The sequence below is a fragment of the Bison bison genome, unplaced genomic scaffold (genome assembly GCF_000754665.1).
Source record: "Bison bison bison isolate TAMUID 2011002044 unplaced genomic scaffold, Bison_UMD1.0 scf7180017864270, whole genome shotgun sequence".
NCBI classification, from domain to species: Eukaryota; Metazoa; Chordata; class Mammalia; order Artiodactyla; family Bovidae; genus Bison; species Bison bison.
The window spans coordinates 8,662,917-8,670,895 of record NW_011494842.1 but is presented as its reverse complement, the minus strand read 5'-3'; the positions used below and the strand labels follow the sequence as shown (position 1 = coordinate 8,670,895).

General features: G+C 47.1%; 1 protein-coding gene across 1 annotated transcript in view; it reads left to right on the top strand.

Annotated features, from left to right (window-relative positions):
- The first annotated feature begins 5,595 nt into the window (after positions 1-5,595).
- LOC104994948 (40S ribosomal protein S4, X isoform) overlaps positions 5,596-7,979 on the top strand; it is a 16,176-nt gene continuing 13,792 nt past the window's right edge. The window contains exon 1 of the mRNA XM_010848667.1: positions 5,596-5,820. The gene's annotated coding sequence lies outside the window, so the exon portion shown is untranslated. The remainder of the gene's footprint in view (positions 5,821-7,979) is intronic.

Below are 7,979 nucleotides of genomic sequence, written 5' to 3'. Positions count from 1 at the left end.
ACAACAGAGGATGAGATGGCTGGATGGCATCACCAACTCAATGGACGTGAGTTTGAGTGAACTCCGGGAGTTGGTGATGGACAGGGAGGCCTGGTGTGCTGTGATTCATGGGGTCGCAAAGAGTCGGACACAACTGAGCAGACTGAACTGAACTGAACTGAACTGAAGGAAAAAACCCTTGGTTTTCTGAGTTTTTTGAATTTTGAAATTGTGGATGAGGGGTTGTGAACCTGTCAGCAAATATGTATATATTCTTTTCATCCACCAGAATGGAAACACAGTGTTGGACTCACTGCTTTTTTTTTTTTGGTGTTTATCTTAGTGCTGTCCCACACCAGTGCAGAAAATACCTCCTGTTCCTTTGTACTGCTGTATAATACTCCGTCGCATGGAGGAACATTTAAGCTGTTTCTGCCCAGTCTTTGGCTGTCATAAACACACGTAGTTTTAGGTGTAGCTAACTACATGGAGGGGGCTGGGGGCAGAGGAGGAGTCAGATCTTCATTCCTACTGCTGATTTGTGACTGCGGGGTTAAGCCCAAGCCTGCTCAGAAGTTGAGAGAGAGACACCAAAACCTGCTGAGGTCTCCCAGATCTCTTGTACCTGTCCAACCACATGCGTCATGGAAAGTCATTCACATTAAGAATGGTTTTCCAAGCAAGAAAACAACTTATATTCAGACCTACTGTCTTAGGGTTCTCCAAAGAAACAGAACCAATTGCTCATTCTTTCTCTCTCTCTCTTTCTATATGCTCACAGTCACAGAAGAGATAAAGCTGGGGTACATAAAACAACCCCAGAGAGTATGAAGTGTCTTGTGTGGGATAAATTGGGAGTTCTGAGCACCACCTGAAAAAGTCCCCTCAAATATAGTCCAGAAGGGGCTTCCCTGGTGGCTTAGCAGTAAAGAATAGCCTGCCAATGCTGTGAACATGGGTTCCATCCCTGGTCCTGGAAGATCCCACATGCCTCAGGAAAACTGAGCCCGTTCACCACAACTGCTGAGTCTGTATTCTAGAGCCCACGAGCTGCGACTACTAAAGGCCACACGCCTAGAGCCCATGCTCCGCAACAAGAGAAACCACAGCAGTGAGAAGACCACGCATGACAGCAGAGAGTTGCCCCCACACTCTGCAACTGGAGATGGGCCACGCATAGCAGCAAAGACCCCGTGAGGCCATCAATCAATCAAATATATACATATGTATATAATATGTTATAATATATATATTTATAATCCAGAAGGCCAGAGAGACACTGGGAGTTCCTGCCAAACATTGAGACAAGCAGGCTTCCCCTCTGGTCAATTTCACTTGTTTTTAAATAAAAACCCAAATTTTTAATAAAATTGGTCAGCACAGCAGTATTAATAAAGCCTAAATGTAAGAACACAAGCTCTCAATAAAGAATTCAGGTACATTAGGGCTCCTTTCTCCCTGACCTGTGACCATTCATCAATTTCACCCTGGTTAAGCCTCCAAATTTAAAACATTTCCCAACTAGACCTGTCATCCTGTTTCTAAACTGCCAACCACCGTGGGATCTCAGAGGCTTCTTGTTCCACAAAGATTCAAAAGGTCTTCCAGCTTCTCCTGTCTGCCAAGGGCTTTGCTTCACCCCAGGACGGAGCCATTTTTCTTGAGACTAAAACAGTACAAGACTACATTCATTCATTCATTCATGATATTACCAGCCCAAATGATGATGTGTAGAGGTTATGGCTGCAAGAGGGGACATAAAATACTGTGCACCAATAACAAAGGAAAACAGGCTTACATGGGTGAAAATGCTACCCAAGTGAGTCTCTGTGACCAGACCCAGTTAAAGAAAGGGGCTGGCTTTCAGCAGATGGGAACTTGAAAGTCTGAATGAGGAACCCCCTTCCTAAAACCAAGGGAGGGTTCAGGTGGGGCTTAAGTTTATGCAATGATAGAAGTCTTTTATAATAATAAAAAAAAAAGTCACAGCTATAAATATAGTACTGCCAGGGCCCTTCCCATGCAAATAAAAGTCGTGGAAACCTGCCTTCATTAGCTTACCATAAACCCATGCTCCGTGTGGCTAAACAAGGATCAGGGAGGAGGTGGCGTATGGGCAAGGAGTGGCACCTGGGGCCACAGTTTAAATCGTAAAGGACCAGAATGACCTGGGCTGGAGGAGAATGTGGGAGAGGCAAGAGAGAATGGATAGGGCCATCCTGCTGCACCCAGAGCAGCTTGTCTCATGCACCCTGGACCCCTCCCCATGCTGGCTCTACAGAGGGTACTCTAACGGATGGTGCCCCAATCCCTGCCTCCCCCAATAGTAATAATATGATAATAATAGTAATAGTAATAATTAGTATTACAGAGGCTCACACTTACTGAGCACTTTCTATGTGCCACATGTTATTCTCAGGACTTTGTCCATAGTCACTTGGTGAGTTTTCGTAACAACTCTATTAATGAGACACCACTCTTTTGATTCCCATTTTAAAGATTGGGAAACTGAAGTAGAGACAGGGATTAACTCATTTGCTCAAGACAGACAGGGACAGAACAAGGATTTGAACCCAGACAGGCTGGCTCCAGAGGGAAAGCTCTTAACCACTAATAACAATAACAGTTAACACTTAGGTCCTGATTATCCTGTGTCAGCTGCTCTTCTAAGTGATCACATGTATCAGCTCAATTAATCCTTACAGGTACTATTACTAGCCCCATTTTACAGATGAGGCAACCAAAACACAGAAAGGTCAAGCTGTTTGCCCAGGTCACACAGCGGGGAAGCTGCATAAGAGGGACATGAACCCAGGCAGTCAGGCTCCAGGGACCACATTCTTGTGCCCTGAACTGTACCCTTGTGCCATGACTGGATTTAAGGGTAATCTGAGAGCAGTGGCCATGGCTTACATTTCTCTGCATCAAGTGTGGTGCAACACTGTGGAATCTAATAAGCACTCAACAAATAGTCAATGAGTTTTTCTGTAAAATAACCTTTCCTGAATATACAAAAGTCATATTTCAAGTCTATTGTAGAAAATCTGAAAAATACAGAAAGGCTCCAAGAAGAAATGCAAGTCATCCTCATGCAACAGAGACAACCACAGTTCACATTTTGGTGTCTTTCCAGCCAGTGTTACAAAATAGGGATCCCACTCTATGCCCTGTTTTGTAACCTCCTTTTTTTCTCACTTATCAATACATCACAATCATTTTCCCACGTCTTTACATTTTCTTCTGCAGCTTCCACAGAGCAATCATTTGTGAATGCTCAAGTGACTTGCTCAGGGCACTGCCAGCAATGAATCAGAATGTCACCCACAAACAGCCCCTTCCCCAGGGGGCTCCTCGTAAACAGCCCTCTCCACCAACCTCTCTATCCCCTATATATGCCCACCTTATACACTCGACCCTCTCCTACTTCCTGGCATCTCTAGAAATCCCTTTGCCTTCCTTCTTAGACTCAGGGTCTCTTACTCAGTTCCTGCCAAGGGTGTGTCCCCATTCAACACCCCTTACCTCTGTTTTCCTATTTTCTCCTCTCCAAGTCACCGTCACCCTTCTCATACCCTCCCTCAGCCACGATCAAACTTTTGCTACCCTGTGCCCCATTCCCACAGAACTTGCTAGAGACATCCAGTTCCATCAACAAGCAGGCATTAGGCAATGTCTGTTGCAATGTACTGAGTGACACAGGAGACGATGCCAGCGAAGATGCTAGAGGCTGCAGTGTGGGAGTCCCTCGCAGGCATTGTGAGCAGGAGTCATCAAGATACAATGCCTTTACCTAAAAAGGGGTGGGGGGGAGGGTCTCTCCTGGTGTGTGATTTCCAGCCACCAGACCAGGACTGTGAAAGATAGTTTGAGGCAAGGATCTCTTTTGATGTACTTTAAACCCCAACAGGGAGGTGGAGGCCTAATCCACCCTGAGGGTGGGGCGGCCTGGGCACTTTGCCCTAATAGGATGGAATGAAAGACTTTTGAAAGTGGTGGCTCAAGACAGGTGGCTTCTTGATTCTAGCCGCTGTGTCTCAGGATTGGGGGGGGGGGTGCGGGGAGCGGGGGGACTGTGCAGACAGCTGGCAGGAGCGGGAAGCCTGAGTGGGATGCCCAGGAGGACAGGACTTCTTTCAAACTTGCTCTGCCTGACCTGTGCCATGTGACCGCAACAGGTGCCTGTGCTTTTTGGCATCTTGGCACAATAGCACCTACCTTACCTACCTCACAGTTTTGTGTAAGGATCAAAAGAGGTAAGCTCAGTAAAGTGTTTTGCCAAGGGTAAAACCCCCAAGTTAGGTGTGCTTAGGACTCTCTGCCTCTTTCCTTTTTTTGGAAGGTTCTGATAACAACTTTGTTTTTAGGATATTTCCTCCTTAGCTGCATTCCTTTTGTAGACGAGGGACAGTAGTGGCTGCAAACAGGAACCACTCCCGAGCCTCTTTAGATCTGGGCCACTTTGGCCCCTTATCTCTTTGACCCCGAAGCAGCCTGATTTTATCACTGGTACTAATTGAAGGTCCAAGCCTGATTCATTTGAACAGTGTGTGGGGTGACTACTATCACGGATTCCCCGCTCCTCCCTCCCCCCACACCCCACCCCCATTCGAGGCATTTCCTGGGACTTAGGACTTTCCGTGTTAAAATCAGACCAATCCCAAGCACAGGGAGACGGCTGGGCACCACAGGTGGACCGGGGGTTGGGCACGTCTGGGGTGGGGTGTATACCTGTCCAGCCTGCTGAGGTGTGGATACGTGTGATTATTCACGTTTGATTCACGTGTGATTATGCACAAACATGTAGCGTGGATCTGTTGGTACCTTGGCGTTTTGTGTGTTGAGTAAATGATGCTGACTGTGTAATCATGGGATGTGTGCGTGTCTGTAAGATGCATGAATTATCCGCAGGGCTTCTATAGTATGTCGTATTTAACATGGTGTGGGTAATATTAGCACGTGTGTGACAAATGCGTTTTTTTTTTTTTTTTTCAGCCAGGGTTTAAGTGTATATTTTGTGTCTGGTGTAGTGTGCAAGGTATGCGTGTTATTTGGATTGTGGGGTATGTGTGTGTGTGTGTGTGTGTGTGTGTGAAATTGAACTCCACGTGGGGTTGAGAACGACTCAAAACACGCAGTGTTTGCAGTCTTCACATGTGGAGGTGGTGCACTGTGTGTGTGTCGTGCGTGCTGTGCTTAGTGTGCCACGGGATGCATACAAGCCTTTGGCAAGCAGAGTGAAGGCTGGGTGTACCCTGGCAGGTCTGCACCCGGTGTAGGGCTTCAGACATGCAGTTCCTGTGTAGATGAATTGCATGGTGCTCTGCGCATGCTCCGAGAAGCCGCGCTCTCTTCCACGTATGGCGGTGTGATTCCTGTGTGGACAGAAGCCAGAGGGTGTTGTGTGCGGAGGTGTATCAGTGGCGGCTGTGCAGTGTCCACTGTAGATGTTGCTTGTGTGGGGTGGGCGTTAGGCGGTGGCAGGAAGCCAAGGGCACGACGGGCACTTCCGCAGTGAGAAGGAGGATGGGGGTCCCCTTGCAAGACCTAGCCCGGGCCGGACTCGCACTTCCGGGCCCGCACTTCCGGACCCGCCTGCGGGGCATTCTGGGAAGCGGGGCCACGCCCACCGCGCAGGCCACGGGGAAGCGGCGGAGGCGGTTGCGCGCGCCGTTACCGGAGCAGTCTCTTCCCTCGCCTGCTGGGGGCTGCGCTTTGAAAGCCGAGTGGAGTTTATATCGTCCAACTCGTCGGCTCCTACCGAGCGCCATACCCCGCACGTCTGTTTTCTCCTTTAATCGTCACGGCCAGCCTCTGAGGGATCTTCTAATCCCCACCGCACAGGTGAGTTACCTCAAGCTCCAAGAAGGGAAGGAGCCATCCCGGCTCAGGCCCCTAACTCCCAAACTTGCCGCGAGAGAATTTATGACGAGAAAAAGGGCCACGGGATAATGAAACTCCCGGAATAGCGTGCCTTTCCCCCGAAACCTGTCGAAAGATAGCAGAAATCCCTCCTCAGACCTTTCTGAATTTCTCGCTCTTGCTGGAAAGGGAGGGAATCATCGGTTAGTGCAATGAAAACGAAGTTTGAAGAATTGAGGTATTCGATAAGTTCGTATGGTATAATATGATACTTCCCAGAGGGTGTCCAATTAAATAATGAAGAAGGTAATTGTCCAAAGTTATATTTAATACCTGTTGTGGAGTGAAGGATTAACATCAGTTTTTAAGTTCCACGTGGTCATTCTTCAGATGTGCTTCCGGTGGCGTCTTCCTCCTCATCCTTTATTCCTTCTCTTTCTTCTGCTATATTTTCCTGTGTATTTGATCTGTTAGGCTGAATCATATGAAATTACCTTTTATGTAGATCAAAACTAGTTAAATGTTGGCAGTTTCATATGTTCAACCTAATGTATTTTAGAAAGCTTTTGGGGCGGCTGGGGGGAGGGGTGTGTCGTGCAGGATCTTAGTTCCCAGACCAGGGATCGAACCCACACTGCCTGCAGTGGAAGCAGGGTATCCTAACCACTGGACCACCAAGAAATTCTTGGAAAGCTTTTATATTTTGTGTTTCAGAAACCCTGAGATTTTCACTGATTGTAGGAGCTTATACTTAACGTATTATGGATAGAGGGGTGGCATATGGTGTGCTGGAGCTGGCTCTCCAGGTGATTGTTAAATATTCAAGGATTTTGCGAGAGAGTTGTTAAACCATTGGTAGCTTGAAATTGGCCATGGAGGGAATATTTACACCATGGAAATTGGCTTCCCTCCTTGCCCTCCTGGGATCCAGTTTCAGTTCAGTTCAGTTGCTCAGTCGTGCCCAACTCTTTGCGACCCCATGAATCGCAGCACGCCAGGCCTCCCTGTCTATCGCCAACTCCTGGAGTTCACTCAGACTCACGTCCATTGAGTCAGTGATGCCATCCAGCCATCTCATCCTCTGTTGTCCCCTTCTCCTCCTACCCCCAATCCCTCCCAGCATCAGAGTATTTTCCAGTGAGTCAACTCTTCGCATCAGGTGGCCGAAGTACTGGAGTTTCAGCTTTAGCATCATTCCTTCCAAAGAAATCCCAGGGCTGATCTCCTTCACAATGGACTGGTTGGATCTCCTTGCAGTCCAAGGGACTCTCAAGAGTCTTCTTCAGCACCACAGTTCAAAAGCATCAATTCTTTGGCGCTCAGCTTTCTTCACAGTCCCAACTCTCACATCCGTACATGACCACAGGAAAAACCATAGCCTTGACTAGATGGACCTTTGTTGGCAAAGTAATGTCTCTGCTTTTGAATATGCTATCTAGGTTGGTCATAACTTTCCTTCCAAGGAGTAAGTGTCTTTTAATTTCATGGCTGCAGTCACCATCTGCAGTGATTTTGGAGCCCAAAAAAATAAAGTCTGACACTGTTTCCAGTTTCCCCATTTCTCATGAAATGACAGGACTAGATGCCATGATCTTCGTTTTCTGAATGTTGAGTTTTAAGCCAACTTTTTCACTCTCCACTTTCACTTTCATCAAGAGGCTTTTTCCTCTTCACTTTCTGCCATAAGGGTGGTGTCATCTGCATATCTGAGGTTATTGATATTTCTCCTGGCAATCTTGATTCCAGCTTGTGCTTCTTCCAGCCCAGCGTTTCTCATGATGTACTCTGCATAGAAGTTAAATAAGCAGGGTGACAATATACAGCCTTGACGTACTCCTTTTCCTATTTGGAACCAGTCTCTTGTTCCATGTCCAGCTCTAACTGTTGCTTTCTGACCTGCATACAAATTTCTCAAGAGGCAGATCAGGTGGTCTGGTATTCCCATCTCTCTCAGAATTTTCCACAGTTTATTGTGATCCACACAAAGGCTTTGGCATAGTCAGTAAAGCAGAAATAGATGTTTTTCTGGAACTCTCTTGCTTTTTCCATGATCCAGCAGATGTTGGCAATTTGGTCTCTGGTTCCTCTTCCTTTTCTAAAACCAGCTTGAACATCAGGAAGTTCACGGTTCACGTATTGCT